We start from the raw sequence: 16,017 nt of genomic DNA, 5'->3' as shown, positions 1-16,017 counted from the left end.
CACTTACTTCTCTATACTGGATACACTTCTAGTTCAGGGATTTAAAATGCAAAGAACAGATAACTTCCAAGTAGGGCTTTCCCACACTGTATAATTTCATCATAGTTTCCGAGACAAGGTAATTATTAAACTAGTTAGCCTAGTATTTTGCTCTCTCTATAATTACCTCTAAGAGTTTTCATCACTACCCCTCAAGGTTCTCCTAATTTTAATGACCTATTAATACTAATTTGTCAAAATTACACTTCCAGGGATTTATACAAACCCGTTGACAAAGCCGCTCCCAATCCTTTGCATTATACTTGCAGTTTGCTTTGTGCGTTTATTACAAACGCAGTTTTATGCTGGCAGAACATTTATCTAGCCTGTAGTTGGTCCTTCCATCTAGGTCAATAACAGGAGCAGCAGACATCCGAGTTCTACACACAGGATACCTATTAATCTCCCTCCTGGACATCTTGCCTCTTTCACATGGGTTAATCTGTTGTAGGATTTTAAAACTAGGGTTTTTTTTCCTCCTTACCCCCTCTTTCACTCCCTTTACATGCCTTTTAAATTAAAAGAAAATTTCAAGGCTGTTCCCACATATAGGAGCAGATTTCACCCTTCTGAAGTCCAAATAATTCACATGAATTTTGAGAGATTTGTTCAGACAGTGTTTTACACACTCAGCTTACTCCAATACATGTTACAAGCCTGCTGGAAAATGGTATATTACAGAAGCTAAATAGTTTGTGACACATTCCATGAAGTTCAATACTAAGAAGATTTATGGTAGTGTGAATAGTTTTTGCTTGCATATCAAGGGACAGAAATGCATAATTCATCTAGCAGTCTTTTATTTCCCACTACCCACAGCAGTAGCACCCAGTATAGCACTTAGAACAAGTTTAAAATTAAGCTACACAATATGTCACCCATGATCTAATTCACAAAAAGCTACTTTGCAGGTTCTGCATTCAAAGCAGCTCCCAACTGCAAAAAAGGAGCAAAGATGGCTAGAATTTAATGGCATGGACTATTCAAATTTATGCAAACCTCTGATTTCAATAGGACAGCTATCTGCGGTATGGGACAGAGAAAATAACAGCACAGTTGTCACTTGATATAAGAGGCCCCTCAAATAATGATAGATATAAAAGGCAAATAATTTGTAAACAAGAAACCAAGTTTGTGAACTTTAAGCTACACTTAAAGTGCTAATCCAGAGATTTTTAAAAAGTTAAACTTTCAGTACCCATCCTCCTAATGTCACTGCAAAGTTGACATGTAAGAAATGTTGAAAGCTAAGTAATATTTACCATTCCTACTGCATAGACATTTGTTCTTACCTGTCAACAGATGGGCAGTCCAAGGCTGTATAGAATTCTGACCCTCACTTCCCTGACCTGATTTTACCAGTTCAGTTCCTTTGAAAGCTAATTTAAAAAACAATTTATAGACAATGCAAGTTTGTTCAACTGCTGTTCAAACAAATATGGCCAAAATTTGGCCTGGCATAGAACAAAAGTATTAAAGTCATTGTTCATTTTTGTATAATGGAGATACTGGAGATATTTCCCAAGCAATAATGAGGCCTGGTATTGGAAGGATCCAATTTTCAACTGCTGCCCAAATGTCTCCTTGGCAAAGGTAATTTTTAAAGTGGCTTCCATATCTAACCTGTAGAAGATTCACGTTGTTTGAAGGGGGTGGGGAGAACCCTGAGATGAGAGAAAGATAGAGGGCTGTAAGTAAAATCTAAGACCAACCACTCTAAATGGAGGCCAGCGGGATAGGACAGAGGTCAGGAGGATTGACCTTATGAGGTCTATGCTGAAGATCTAGGATATAAATGGGAATTTGCCTGAAAGGAAGGGGTATCAGTTGTGACTGATACATCAGCAGTCTACTAGTCAAACCAGAAAGTCCAAGACGTGTCCTACCACGATACTGGACAAATAATTATGTCAAGTTATAACAAATGTTATGAAATCTGAAAGTCACTTGTGGGGTGTATGTAGGGTCTGGTTGTACTGGGAATGGAAGTTTCAAAGAGAACTTTAAGAACAGGGTTTTTTACTCAGCTTTCAGACAATCCTCACTGGTGCAGTCTAGGGTGTTCTCTGGATAAATTACAGTATTTCCAATTTACCCTGGTGAGAGATCAACCTACTTGACAAGGATCTGGTCCTCCTTTCCCAGCCCTCCCTCCTGTAAAAGCCCATCCCCCATGTCCTTTGCAGAACACAGGAGAACTAAAGTCACAAGCAGCTTGTGAGTTTCCACAGTGAATGTAATCCTTAGGGAGGTGGGGTTGACCCTTCTCCAAGCACAAGGTCTGCTTTAAATTGAAATGCAGCTTCCATGGTCCCTGGAAACAAGCCTCAACTAATTTACTCTTCATGTGACCATGAAGTAAAACTGAATTTGCTGCTCCCATTGCACAAGCTCAAGAATAAATTTTGCTTTGCAGAACTGTATTTCTAGCCCTTAGCGCCTAGGGAGCCAAAGCCTAAGCGGCAAGCAGGGCTGAATTTCAGTGGAGCTGTCAGACCTTAGAGATGAAAGGGCCATTACACTTCACAAAAGGTTCAGGAAGGTGCTTTAGCTAAATGGGAGATATGAGATGTTAGCAGAGTTGTGAGCCTCAATTTCTGGGATCTGGTCCATTTGAGGCAGGTCATACCACAGGATACAGAATGATGCAGCCACATAGGCCTGGATCAGGGACATTAATTACACAAATATTTTTTAATGTTTACAACTCAATTCTGAGCCGGTCTACCCTGTTGGACCACCTGCAGATGGTGTGGTCAGAAAGTGATGGGAAAAGAACCACCATCAACTAAATTGTATTTGGCTGAACGTATTAAACCCCAGATGAGCTGGTAATTCACCCCCTTGGAATCAGAAGCCTGTTCAATCTGAGCAGGATATAGGCTTGCCTTCAGGGCAGATAACTCTCGCCAACCAAAGTGCTCTCATATTGAGGGCTGCTGGCCGCCAGCTCCTTGATAAACTAAATTAGTGGAACAACCATAAGCATAGATGCCAGTCTACTATTGCACGTTAAAGTAATTGTCCCAAAAGAGTTTCAGGAAGAAAGTAGTTCAAGACTGTTAATCAAATCTTTAAATTTTATTTTAATGAAAAGTTCATTTGCAATACTAAGCAGTCAAGCGAACACAATATTTTGCAGACAACCACTAAGTAGGAGATATAGCATCTACATCAATGTAGCATGAACAAAAAGATCTCTCAACCAAATGGGTAAGAAGATGTCAATCACTGAGCTAGCTGCGCTTCTGACCCCTTGTCTGGGATCACTGAGAACACCCCCTTCAGGTGCCTTTACCTCTCATGGGATAGAATTTAATGATTCTCCCACTTTCAGACTGGGTCTTAGACTACAGTAACTTGTTACCAAGTGTTCTTAACCTGCACATCCAACTGAGTTTGGGTATCTGCAATTCTTTCCTTTGGGAGCCTGTGGCCAGTGTGAAGTACAGTGACCCAAAACATCCTTCTTCAAATAAAATTGTTTAATCTTAACAGTAGGAACAAAGCGTAACATAATAGAAAGGATTTTTAAAAGAGCAAAAAGGGCTACGTGCATATCTATTTTACCTAGAATACTCATGGGGAGGGCTAACTTCCCTCAGGCCTCCTCACAGCTGTGACTCTAGGATACAGTCTCAAAAACTTGTCTTCCACTCAAGAAAGAAAGGGTCTTTAAAACCTCCTGGATCCTTTGACCCATCACCTCTATAGGGACCAAGTTACTCCTGGAGAAACCAGTCTGGCAAGCCCAGCAGGAAGCATCAAAACATCCCAGCAAGAGCATCAAATTGAATGGCCTCTTGCATTGTCTCAAGTGTTTGCTAATATGTCCACCTCCCCATTTCCTGGATGCATTTGAATTAACCCATTATATGTACATAATCATCATAGCCCAGACAAGAAACAGCATCCATAAATTATAAGCAGCTCCAAATCCATCACAGGAGTCTAATATTTAATTGCCTTTGGTATGATTTAGAGAAGTACCTACCCATTGAATTGTTTCTGCAGCGACCAGTTGTTTTTATACTAGCTTCAGTCAATTTGATAAGTTCCCATGAGCCAAAAATATACATTGCCTCCACTCGGACCTCCACTTCATGCCTGATATATATCTTTTATTTTATATATACACATTAACCCAGCCTGAATTGGAGGTCCAGAGGCTGCTAGTTATTCACAAAAGTAGCAGCCTTTAATCTTCACAATTCAAGATAAAGTTTTGTCCCCGAACTGAAGATATTCTTCAAACTGGTTGAAGTTCTACAAGCAAATATACTATGCTAATTAGGGCATTTTAAAAACTCTACAGTGCATTCCTGGCTTGGTTTTTGGAATAAATAAAGGGGTAAAGAACTGGAATAGTAGATAGAAACTGCAGACCCAGAAAGGATAAATGAGGCATCTTACAATATGGATGCTGATGGGAGACAAGTTTTGTTTGGAATATGTTTATGTGAGCAGAATAAGGAAGCTTCCTTGGAAGCTAACAGGCAAGCCAGCACTCTGATCATTTAGGCACCAATCAGTTCCCCTAGAGAAGGCTGCTTGGGAATATGCAGCTAATTAGCTGATCAGTCTGGGAGAGCTGATGAACCAATTAGCTATCAGTTGAGGATATAAAAGACGACACCAGAAGGAAGTGAGGAGGGCTAGCTGAGCTTACTAAACTCTGAGATTTTGAGGAAGGGAGACCTCTGTTCCTCCCTGCCCCTGCAGGAAAGGGAAAAAAACAAAATGTTTCGGTACACAAGATTAGATTGATACTGTTGACGGGAATATAAATAAATTCACATGAAGTTGCTACTTACTGATGAAGTCTGAGATGGTTCTGGAGCATCAGAGGACGGGGAGAGAGCGCACCCAGTTATAGTCAGCTTAATTTGAATTATTGTGCATTAAATGTTATGAAGTCACCTAGCAGGCAATATCATGACTAATCAGGCAAGTGATCATAGGGTTTAAAGGCAAACAGGCTCCCTGCTACATGCACATAACAGAGCTTGTGAGAGATCACAATGGCAAGTAGGCTGAAATAAATTTCATACAAGTACTTTTCCATTACTAAAGTATTCTTAAAAATTATTACTTTCTCTTAGACAGAAACCATAACAAAGGATATATTTATCACAAATCCCTCTGAAAACAAAATAAAAGCAACAATTCGGTGGAAAGAATACATTTCCTGATGCAAACTATTTTTTACTTTCTCCATAATGCCTCGATTATAAAATAAAACTAGTAAAACTCAAGGTACAGTCTTTTTTTTTCCCATGCTACAAAGGAAGGCAAAAAAAAACCCCAGAGCCTTTGCCAGTCTGCCCTGGGGGAAAATTCCTTCCCGACCCCAGATACGGAGATCAGTTAAACCCTGTGCATGTGGGCAAGATTCACCAGTCAGACACACAAGAAAGCATTCTCTGTAATAACTCAGAACCCACCCCATCAAACATCCTATCACACACTATTGGCATATCTACCACCATTAGTCAAAGATCAGTTAATTGTCAAACTAAGCTGTTGGCATCCCCTCTATAAATGTATCAAGCTCAGTTTTGAAGCCAGCTAGGTTTTTTGCCCCCACTGCTCCTCTTGGTTCCAGAACTTCACTCCTTTGATGGTTAGAAACCTGCATCTAATTTCAAGTCTAAACTTCCTGATGACCAGTTTATATCCATTAGTTCTTGTGTCCACATTGGCGCTGAACTTAAATAATTCCTCTCCCTCCCTGGTATTTATCCCTCTGATATATTTACAGAGAGCAAGCATACCTCCCCTCAGCCTTCTTTTGGTTAGGCTAAACAAGCCAAGCTCTTTGAGTCTCCTCTCATAAGGCAGGTTTTCCTAGTAGCCCTTCTCTATACCTGTTCCAGTTTGAATTCATCTTTCTTAAACATGGGGGACCAGAACTGCACACAGTATTCCAGATGAGGTCTCACCAGCACCTTGTATAATAGTACTAACACCTTCCTATCTCTACTGGAGATACCTCATCTGATGCATCCAAGGACTGCATTAGCTTTTTTCATGGCCACATCACATTAGCAGCTCATAGTCATCCTGTGATCAACGAATACACTCAGGTCCTTCTCCTCATCTGTCACTTCCAACTGATGCGTCCCCAGCTTTTAGCAAAAGTTCTTATTAATCCCTAAAATGCATGACCTTGCACTTTCCACTATTAAATTTCATCCTATTTCTATTACTCCAGTTTACAAGGTCATCCAGATCTTCCTTTATGATATCCCAATCCTTCTCTGTATTGGCAATACTTCCCAACTTTCTCTCATCTGCAAACTTTATTAGCACATTCCCACTTTTTGTGCCAAGGTTAGTAATAACAAGGTTAAATAAAATTGGTCCCAAAACCAATCCCTGAGGAACTCCAATAGTAACCTCCCTCTAGCCTCACCATTCACCTTTCAGTATGACCTGTTGTAGTCTCCCCTTTAACCAGTTCCTTATCCACCTTTCAATTTTCATATTAATCTTTTCCAATTTAACTAATAATTCCCCATGTTGAATGCCTTACTGAAATCTAGATAAATTAGATCCACTGCATTTCCTTTGTCTAAAAAAATCTGTCATCGTCTCAAAAAAGAAGGTCAGGTTGGTTTCGCATGATCTACCTTTTGTAAAGCTATGTTGTATTTTATCCCAATTACCATTAACCTTGATGTCCTTAACTACTTTCTCTTTCAAATTTTTTTCCAAGACCTGGCATACTACTGAGATGAAACTAACAGGCCTGTAGTTCCCTGGATCACTATTTTCCCCTTTCTTAAAAATAGGAACTATGTTAGCAATTCTCCAGTCATACAGTACAGCCCCTGAGTTTACAGATTCAGATTCATTAAAAATCCTTGCTAATGAGCTTGTAATTTCATGTGCTAGTTCCTTTAATATTCTTGGATAGAGATTATCTGCCCCCGTTCCCCTCCCAATTTAGTCCCATTACGCTGTTCGAGTTTGGCTTCTACTTCAGATGTGGTAATTTCTATCTCCATATCCTTATTCCTATTAGCCACCCTACCACTATCCCTAAACTCATCATTAGCCTCATTAAAAACGGAGGCAAAGTATTTGTTTAGCTATTCAGCCATGCTTAGATTATCCTTAACTTCCACACCATCCTCAGTGCTTAGTGGTCCCAGATCCTCTTTCTTTGTTTTCTTCCTATTTATATGACTATAAAACCTTTTACTATGGGTTTTAATTCCCATTGCAAGGTCCAACTCTACTTGACTTTTGGCCTTTCTCACTTTATCTCTACATGTTCTGACCTCCAAGTAGTAACTTTCCTTGCTGATGCCTCCCATCTTCCATTCCTTGTATGCTTTCTGCTTTCTCTTAATCACCTGTCAGATGCTTACTCATCCAGCTTGGTCTACAACTCTTGCCTATGAATTTTTTCCCCTTCCTTGGGATGCAGGTTTCAGACAGTTCCTGCAACTTTGACGAAGTAATTCCAAGCCTCCTCCACCTTTAAATCCACGAGTTCTTCAGCCCAGTCCACTTCCCCAATGAATTCCCTTATCTTTTTAAAGTTAGCCCTTTTGAAGTCAAAGACCCTAGTCACAGATCTATTTTTGTTTATCCTTCCATTTAGTTTGAACTGAATTAGCTCGTGGTTGCTCGAACCCAGGTTGTCCCCTACAACCAGTTGTTCTATGAGGTCTTTACTACTCACCAATACCAAATCTAAAATGGCATCCCTTCTTGTTAGTTCATTAAATATTTGGTGAAGGAATCGGTCAGCTATCAGATCCAGGAAAATCTGGACCCTATTATTACTACTAGCACTTGTCCTTCAGTCTATACATGGAAAAATAAAGTCTCCCATAATCACATAGTTCCCAGTAGTATTTACTTCATTAAAAGCCTTAAAGACGTCTCTATACATGTCCAAATCAGATCCCGGTGGTCTGTAGCACACCTCAAGCACTATCCCAGGAGAAACTATTAGTTTTCTTCTCCAATGTGATTTTTACCCAGATAGACTCTGTCTTATCAATTCCATCACTTCTAATTTCTTTATAGTCTACCTCAGTGGTTCCCGGCCCGGGGGCCAAAAGTGACCTGCGGGGGCTTTCAAAGTGGCCTGCCGCTCCCCTCCTGCTGGGTTCTTACAATCACATGCTTCCACTGGCCACTTCCCTCACCCAAGAAACTGGATGCCCAAATTCCAATGGTTTGCAAAGGAAGAAGGCTGCCTTAAGCTCCTTTGACAATCCCAGCCTTTGGTATTTCCCATTGCTCCCCCAAACTCCCAGTTTAGATACCACATGCTCTTGAACAAGGAACACATGCTTTCCCTGAAGTAATTTTGAAATAAATTAAATATATAGAAACAGGATTCTGAAAACACACAGTGTATTGCATTTACCTTAACTTCAGAAGTTCATTACACCACTTAGAGTTATTCCACTGAGTTTCTAGGTCAGCATCTCAAATAAACATGTTTACATGCCTTCTAAATAGTATGACTATAAACACATATTGAGTACTGTTTGATGTCATATTTTCCTGCAAAGCCACCCAACCACCTAACTTTTCAGTGTGTGTGTATTATATATGGCTTGCGGCAACTCAAACCAATAGAGTGTAACCAACACTTGAAGCATGACTCTTTGTCCCTCATTAACAGCCAGATCAGAGATTTGAAAGTCTGTCCTGGTTTTGAGACCACACACCTGGATCATAGCTGAGGCATTAAAGATAAGATGTAGAGGTCCATGGTTTAATGACTGCTGCTGATGACACACTCGGGGGGTGTTGTGTTACATAGTTAACAGATTAAGTGTAAAAATTAAAGATGTTATTCATTAGTGAACTTCTATAGCACTCTCCAAACAAATGTATTAAGCCTCTTAGCACACATTAGGCAATAGTTACTTGTGCAATTTTACAGAAGGGAAAATGAAAGTTCAAACAATTTAAGTGACTTTAGCACCCATGTCACAGGAATTGAACCTAGATCTTCCTACTGCCAGTCCCATGTGTAAGCACAAGACCACCATTTCAGTGCCCAGTTGTTACTGAACTGCTAGTGGCCGCATGTTTGAAAGACGATCTTGTCTGATTTTAAAAGCTCAGCAGGTTTTCAGGTCCCAGTTAATACCTATAGGTGCCAACTGGCAAATACTGGCCCTGATTTCTAGGTTTCATATTTCATTAAAATATAATGGGTGGGGTGCCTTTCTTTTTGGTTGATTAAGAGTATACACAGTACTGTTTGAGGTTTTCCCTGGCGGCTTAATGGAACAGGTTGCCAAAAGTGAGAGACCTGGAAAGGAAAGCTCATGTAAAGCACATGAAATCTGAATGTAGTTTTAGAGCATTTCTTGTGTCTTTAATATCATTTTGAAATACTATGACTCATACCCCATTTCCACCCATATGGAAAATAGAACTTAAATCATCTAGTGAATCTTCCAAAAAAGTTAACCTACCTTTGAGACCAATATGATTGAACAAAAATAAGATCCTGGAGCAGTCAGCTGAATTCCAGTAGTTTTGTAACAGTAGATTTTGCAGGTATAATCACAGTGAACATCTGGCTGTAATTAACTCCATAAAAATAATACTGTTAACTCCCTACTGCTCTTTGGCATGCACAGTTTTCTCTGATCTACCAAGAGTCTACACAGCACTTCTCCAAATACCTGAATAAAGTAAGTCTGTCAGAAAATATTAGAAATTGAAATCTCATTAGTCATATGTTACAACATGTCAAATCCTGTGGAGATTACACACTAGCTGTAAAATAAACTAATGTGACCTGAATTTTTTCCTAGGATATCTTTGGTATTACTTGCAACACATGATGCTTTTTAATGTCCAAGCTCATCATTAAGTAAACATGCTTCATCGTATAATTACATGAGGAACTTTGAAAAGGCTATCCTAGACAAATTACTTTAGATGTAGTCCTTGAAGAGGAAATATTTAAAGTGTTTTCAATCTGGATATGCAACGTCTTTTCTTTCATTTCAGTTTTAAAAAATTGATTTGATACAACAATTCAAGCTTACAAAGAAAAAAAATGTGTTCCATTAATAAATCTAAGCCCATCAGTAAAAGCTTGGTGTATACTTTTCTTGTTTTCTTTACTAAAAGACTCCATTGAACAGAGTATTTTATCACCTGTTACCCAATGCATCTGCTTAAGGCAGATTCCAACTGGAACATGATTTGCTCACTAAAGCCAGAGACCTTCAAGTGTTTCAGCTAACTCAAAGCTATTGAATTGAAGTAACACAAAGATAAGAATGTGTCATTAAAAAGGGGAAGAAAATCTTGCCTACTGCTTCTTTTAAGAGGAGATTATGCCCTTCAGTTCTGGCTAGAGGACAGAGTCCTTCCCAGTGGAGAAAGGCAGTTTGAATAGAATTTCTCCATCAGAGGCAATGCCTCTGGAAGGTGAGCCATCTCAGGCAGCCACATACACCGCTGCATTTCAAAGCTACAACTCACTTAAAATTATAATTAATGACAACCATGCCATACACACACTGTCAATAATTGACAAACTGGGGGAGGAGGAGAAGTATGTTGACAATGGGCAATGGCAGTGGTTTTTTTCATTTCTTTAGCTACATTCTTCATATTAAAATGTACTTGGGTGAACTGTCTGGTGGACCTGTTCTATCAGAAAAAAATGAAGGTAGTGAGTTTTTCTACATCAAAACAAATTCCACAAGTTAGCGAGAACACAGTGTGCATAAGCAAGCATCCTGGGTTTTTAAAAAGCCTTTACACCAGAACTTGAAGAACATGCTTCTTCAGAGGAAAACTACTACAGCTCGTTATGCTTAATGATGTGTATGCTGGACCAATTTGCTGTTACAACAGACTGTATATTATCTCTCTCTTTATATGATGCACAGATTCTTTCCACTCACAAAGTCATCATCATGGCAGAATGCACCTTAAATTCCCTGTGGTGGCAAGTGACTTAATATATGACTCAACTATAACATCTTTGCCATCTCACTACAGCAGACTGGGTCCATCTTACTTTTGGAATAAGTCAAACAAAGTGGTAATGCCATTTCACTTTTCTTTAGAGAGAATACCAGAGGCTCAATGTACATCAAATTTATATTTGTAATGCTTCCTTTCTGCATAATGGATTGAAGAAAGAATTCTTTGGACATTTTTAATGGATTAAAGATAAGGAAGCTGCCTTTTCCCCCTTACATTGAGGATTAGGAATTTAGCACGAATGCCAGAGATGTACCAGCTACACAGCTGTGGTCCTCCCTGAATAAGGTGGCTCCTAGTTCAAAATAGTTGTACACAGAGTAAGTCCCTGCTGGGAATGTGACAGATGACAAGAGTACATTTGAAAAGTAGAATTATTAATGCTTGACAAATTGACTTTACTTTCCCTGTTATCTGTGGGGGAATTGGTTAATTGCCAAATCCTAATAATTTGAGAATTCACTATATGAAGAGGAGCGGATAACATTACTTTTCATCAATCAAAATGCTTCCTAAAGTGTCCAGCTACATTTTTAGTGCATTTGAGCTTAGATCAAGGTAAGGATTCTAGCACAGTCCTCCTGCTCTTACAGGCTAGAAACCCTGGATTTGAAGTGGTACATAAGACTGACTACATCCTCATGTATGTCTGAATATTGCAGTAGCCCTGTAAATTCCTAATTCATAGGATAGAAGGGTTAGTCTCGATTCTCCTGCTCAAAACCACCATTTAAGGGGTCAGTTTCAGATGAGACGTATTTTCAAAAATAAAGCACAAAAGCACTCTTTCACCCTTCAGTGCACGTTATAAGTGCACAGTGTAGGTATGTTAATATAGTGACAGGATTTATTACCAACTTTCTTTCTCAGAGTTAGCAGACAAGGAATAACTAAGTTATGTGAAAGGGCAGAGTTTCCGAATATACTGCTACTAAAATCCAAATATCACACCTAATCAACCCATTTGATAATGGGAGGAATTATTCTATAAAAGGAGTTACAAGAATTTTAGTGAGATAAGATAGTAAAGACGATGAGAACACAACTAATTTCGGTTTGTCAGACACAGAGCTGACATGGTGTCTGTAGATCGGTTTTGGTGGATGCAGCGTGTGACTAACGGCCATAGCTTCCGTGCTGGGGAGGATCCATCTTTTTGCAATATATTGCATAGAATTAGTCTGTGTTTAGGTTTCAAGGGCATTCAAGCAGTATTTACCAAAACTCTCAAGTGTATACAAAAAAGCAGCAAACAAAAAAACCCTTTTTCTATAAAAATTCCTCACCTCCACTCAACAGTTCTCTTTTGCCAGTTGGCAACAGTTTAATACATAAAAGCTAGCTGTTTGGCCTATTTGACACCATATAGTGAAACGCATGAAGAGAACACAAGCTCATAAAGGGATAGTGGGTATATTAAGGGAACAAGTTTTTAGAGCTGTTTGATGAAAGGTTTTAGTTTTGCAGTCCAAGTACAGAACCGAGAGATGATCACTAGCTCCTGAGAGCTCACATCATCCTTGCCTCATTTTCTCCATCTTTAAAATGGAGAAAGTATTTATATTTCTTTCACGGGGTGTTTTGTAAATTAGTATCTCTGAACCAGTTAAGGCAGAACATAAGGGGACATACTGGGAGCAAGGAAAGATAAGTATTCTGAGTAAACTTCCAAATCTATCAATTGTTAAAATGCATCTATTGTATCTCATCTAGGTCTACTGTAAGAGTTCACTCAGATTCATACATTTAGGTACTGGTTTTACAATACCTCCCCTAAAACATTGAGGGGTAAGGGAGGAAAATCACTGAAAAACCTTTTAAATAAATATTCCTATCCCAATTTGTGATATTGGTATTATAGGTTAATACACACTCAGAAAGAGTCACACTTCACACGCAAGCCAGTCAGTGACAGACTTTCCATCCATAGTGAAATGAACTCTTCATTTAAACAAAGCCACAAGAATAAAAATGCCTCAGAGGAAGACTGAATGACTGGCATGCACAGGCTGAAAAAAAAAAACAACCACTTGCACTTCAACCAGACAAAGCTTCAAACATTCTCAAAACAACTGGCGTTTAAACATCTGCTTTCAAGCTTTTAGAAGGAGGTGTTACTTACTTCAAAATCCTGTTTAAAGAAAACTGCTTGTCTGCTTTTATATAGGAAAAAAGAAGAAAGTCTTCACAAAATAATCACTGAGAACTACTGCAACTCCTTCTAGCCAACAGTAAGAATTAAACTTCCATAACACTATTTTGGAGAAGTTTCTCCTTTCACCTAAAAATTTCTTTCCAAAGAACACAATATTCGGGTGCTAAGAAAACAAAAATGACACATCACTCAAGTTACCAAATATCAACATATAAGCTTGGCAAGAACATCTGCAGCCAAGATGATTCAGAGACAGATAAATTTAGAACGGTGCTTTCCTATGGCATGCGGGTGCCAAACACAGTAAATATGCAAAAGCTATATTCCAAGTGCTGCTTCCGAAATATTTGGAAGCAAAGTTATTAGCAAAACTCTTCTTTCAAAAGTCCTCAGTCGTCTAAAGTCCTCAACAATGTAGTTCCCTGATCTGCCTTTAGTGTTTCCATCCATCACTTCATATATCCACATAAAACTATAGGCTCTCCAACCTCAGAGGACTAAGCCAAATGCAGTGTGGTAACTTCACATGGGACCAACCATTTATGGGCTGAACAGTAGAGCTTTGATACCAGCTAATCTACCATAAATAGCTCTTGAAACTCAGAAGGATCAGATCAGCTGTTCCAACAGTCCCAGCCTGTAGTTACTTTAAATCCAATTATATTGTCAACTTTGTCTTGCAGCTTTCATTTTACATCCCCTGACCAAACCAAGAAATTAAAAGCTGCAAAGACTAAAGGGTAGTAAAACAAAGAAATCCAATCACAGATATGAGAAAGACCTGGAAATGAGATGGAAAGGAGAGAGAGAGATATTGCATCTAGTAGGATTTTTAGAGGTACTACTTTAATAAAAATCCTTTTCTAAAAACCAGAAGAGTTTTAATGTATAAAGAAAGCAGTTTAATAATCTGATGCCCAAGACAAAAGGATAGCCCAGATTTACAGAGAAAATGACATGAAATAAGTAAATAGTGTAACAAACAAACTGAGCTTTAAAAGCAAGTGAAATTGAGCAGAGTAATGCTGTAACTCATTGAGTGTTTTTGTTAGAGTGAGAGCATTAACTGTCTAGATATTTTTCCATGACTTTTAAAAACAAAAACCAAGTAAAAGTACTATCCCTGGAGCAAAGTCTTAGATCTCCATGTTGTACATACTTAAAGTATCATGTTTCTTTGAAGTATTAAGAACTACCATTTAAAAACATGAACATTTTGAAGCCACTGGCTATTTTTATGGGTTACCAATACAAGACAATGTAACTTTCTAAAAATATCAACTGTACTACTGAAGTAGAGTGACTCCTGGGAAAGCATAAAATAGTGACATTGTCCAGAGGCAAAATTTAAATGTGAAGACTTACAAATAATGCTGTGCGTACAGCATTTCATTTTAAGGTACTCAACCATCACAGGAAAAAAACACTCCAATTAAAAGTATAAAATTAGATGTAATCTTTAAAAATAAATGATATGCCTCCACATTCTTCCTCCAGTCCATCCTTAAAAAACAAAACAAAAAACAAAAAACCCATAACCGCTTCTATGAAGCCTACACAACACACTCCAGTGCTTCGAAGAAGAGAAGCACTGGACTGGGTCTTGCAGGGATTTTGCAGAGAAGACACTGGACTGGGTTTTTGGAGACCTGTGTTAAAAGTCCCAGCTCTGCCAGAGTCTCTCTCTGTAACCTCAGACAAGTCACTTAGTCTCTGTGACTCAGTTCCCCTTCTGCAAAATGGGAATAACTACTTCCGATTACCTTGAGTTTGCACAGCACTTTGCATAATGAGGGCCTGAATTTTGGTTGGGGCCTCTAGGTGCTACTGTAATGAAAATGAAGTAATGTTTAAAAAACCCCAAAAACCTAGAAGGCAAACCACAGAAAACCCTAACAGTTAGCTTTGTGTTGCATTCCATCACCTTCCTCGTTGTGTTGCATTCCATCACCTTCCTTGTTGTGTTGCATTGTCAACTTGGACAGTGGCAAGGTCCTGCTTTCAACCTTGTCTGCAAACCATCTAGCACACTTTAAGCTCTATATACGAGTCACTGGTTTTAATCTTGCCCAGGTTACTAGTGACAAAGTAGTTTCAGTTAAATGCTGGTGAATAAAGTAAACGTGTTTGTAATCTTTGCTCAGTTTTCTGTGAAGAAATGTCCATCAACAAATCACCTCATCTATCCTGCTTTTGAAGTCACAGCAGAAAGGCCAAGAATTGAAATAGGCCATGGAGACAACTTTTTCCTCAGGCCCTGGAGAATAAATATTCATCCAAATAGGGCCAGATGCACATTACTGGGGAAAGAGTGAACTTTCCATTACCAGGAGCATCAGGTGCTGGACTGATAAGTACTCAGAACTGTGAAATTTGTCTTAACTATTTGTGTTTCAGTTTGGACATTATTCTAAAAAGTCCTTCATTTTTAAGTAAAATGTGATTTCTAAGAGATCAGTAGCTACCACTTTCCCACCACAAGTGAGTATATTGTGACTGGGAGTTTATTGGAAGGGATTCAAAAGAATTCTTACATTACTACACTCATTAAAATGGAGTAAATAATCTGCTTGTAACAGGAATCAGACTGAAATCAACAATAAATATTTTATTTACAGGTACAACATAAGTTTTGTCAGTTGGTGTTCTCTCCAGATCTACTTAAATCCTGGGTCTCTTACATTAAGACTTCTAAAGATGCCCCTTTTGACACAGTCACCCCCGTCCCCAAACAGGAAACTGGACTGAGATTATCAGCTCATTTCACACAGACCACTATACAGCCATGAAATAGTAAATGTATTGTCACTACCAACACAGGTGGAATTTTAAGG

The 16,017-nt window shown here is 38.8% G+C and overlaps 1 protein-coding gene across 3 annotated transcripts in view; it reads right to left on the bottom strand.

Annotated features, from left to right (window-relative positions):
- The window catches only part of SVIL (supervillin), a 213,450-nt gene that overhangs the window by 138,237 nt on the left and 59,196 nt on the right, over positions 1 to 16,017 (bottom strand). The window lies entirely within an intron of this gene.

The sequence above is a fragment of the Emydura macquarii genome, unplaced genomic scaffold (assembly GCF_026122565.2).
Source record: "Emydura macquarii macquarii isolate MOO-44397 ecotype Brisbane River unplaced genomic scaffold, CSIRO-AGI_Emac_v2 contig_719, whole genome shotgun sequence".
In the NCBI taxonomy this organism is placed as follows: Eukaryota; Metazoa; Chordata; order Testudines; family Chelidae; genus Emydura; species Emydura macquarii.
This window is presented reverse-complemented; position numbering and strand designations above follow the sequence as displayed.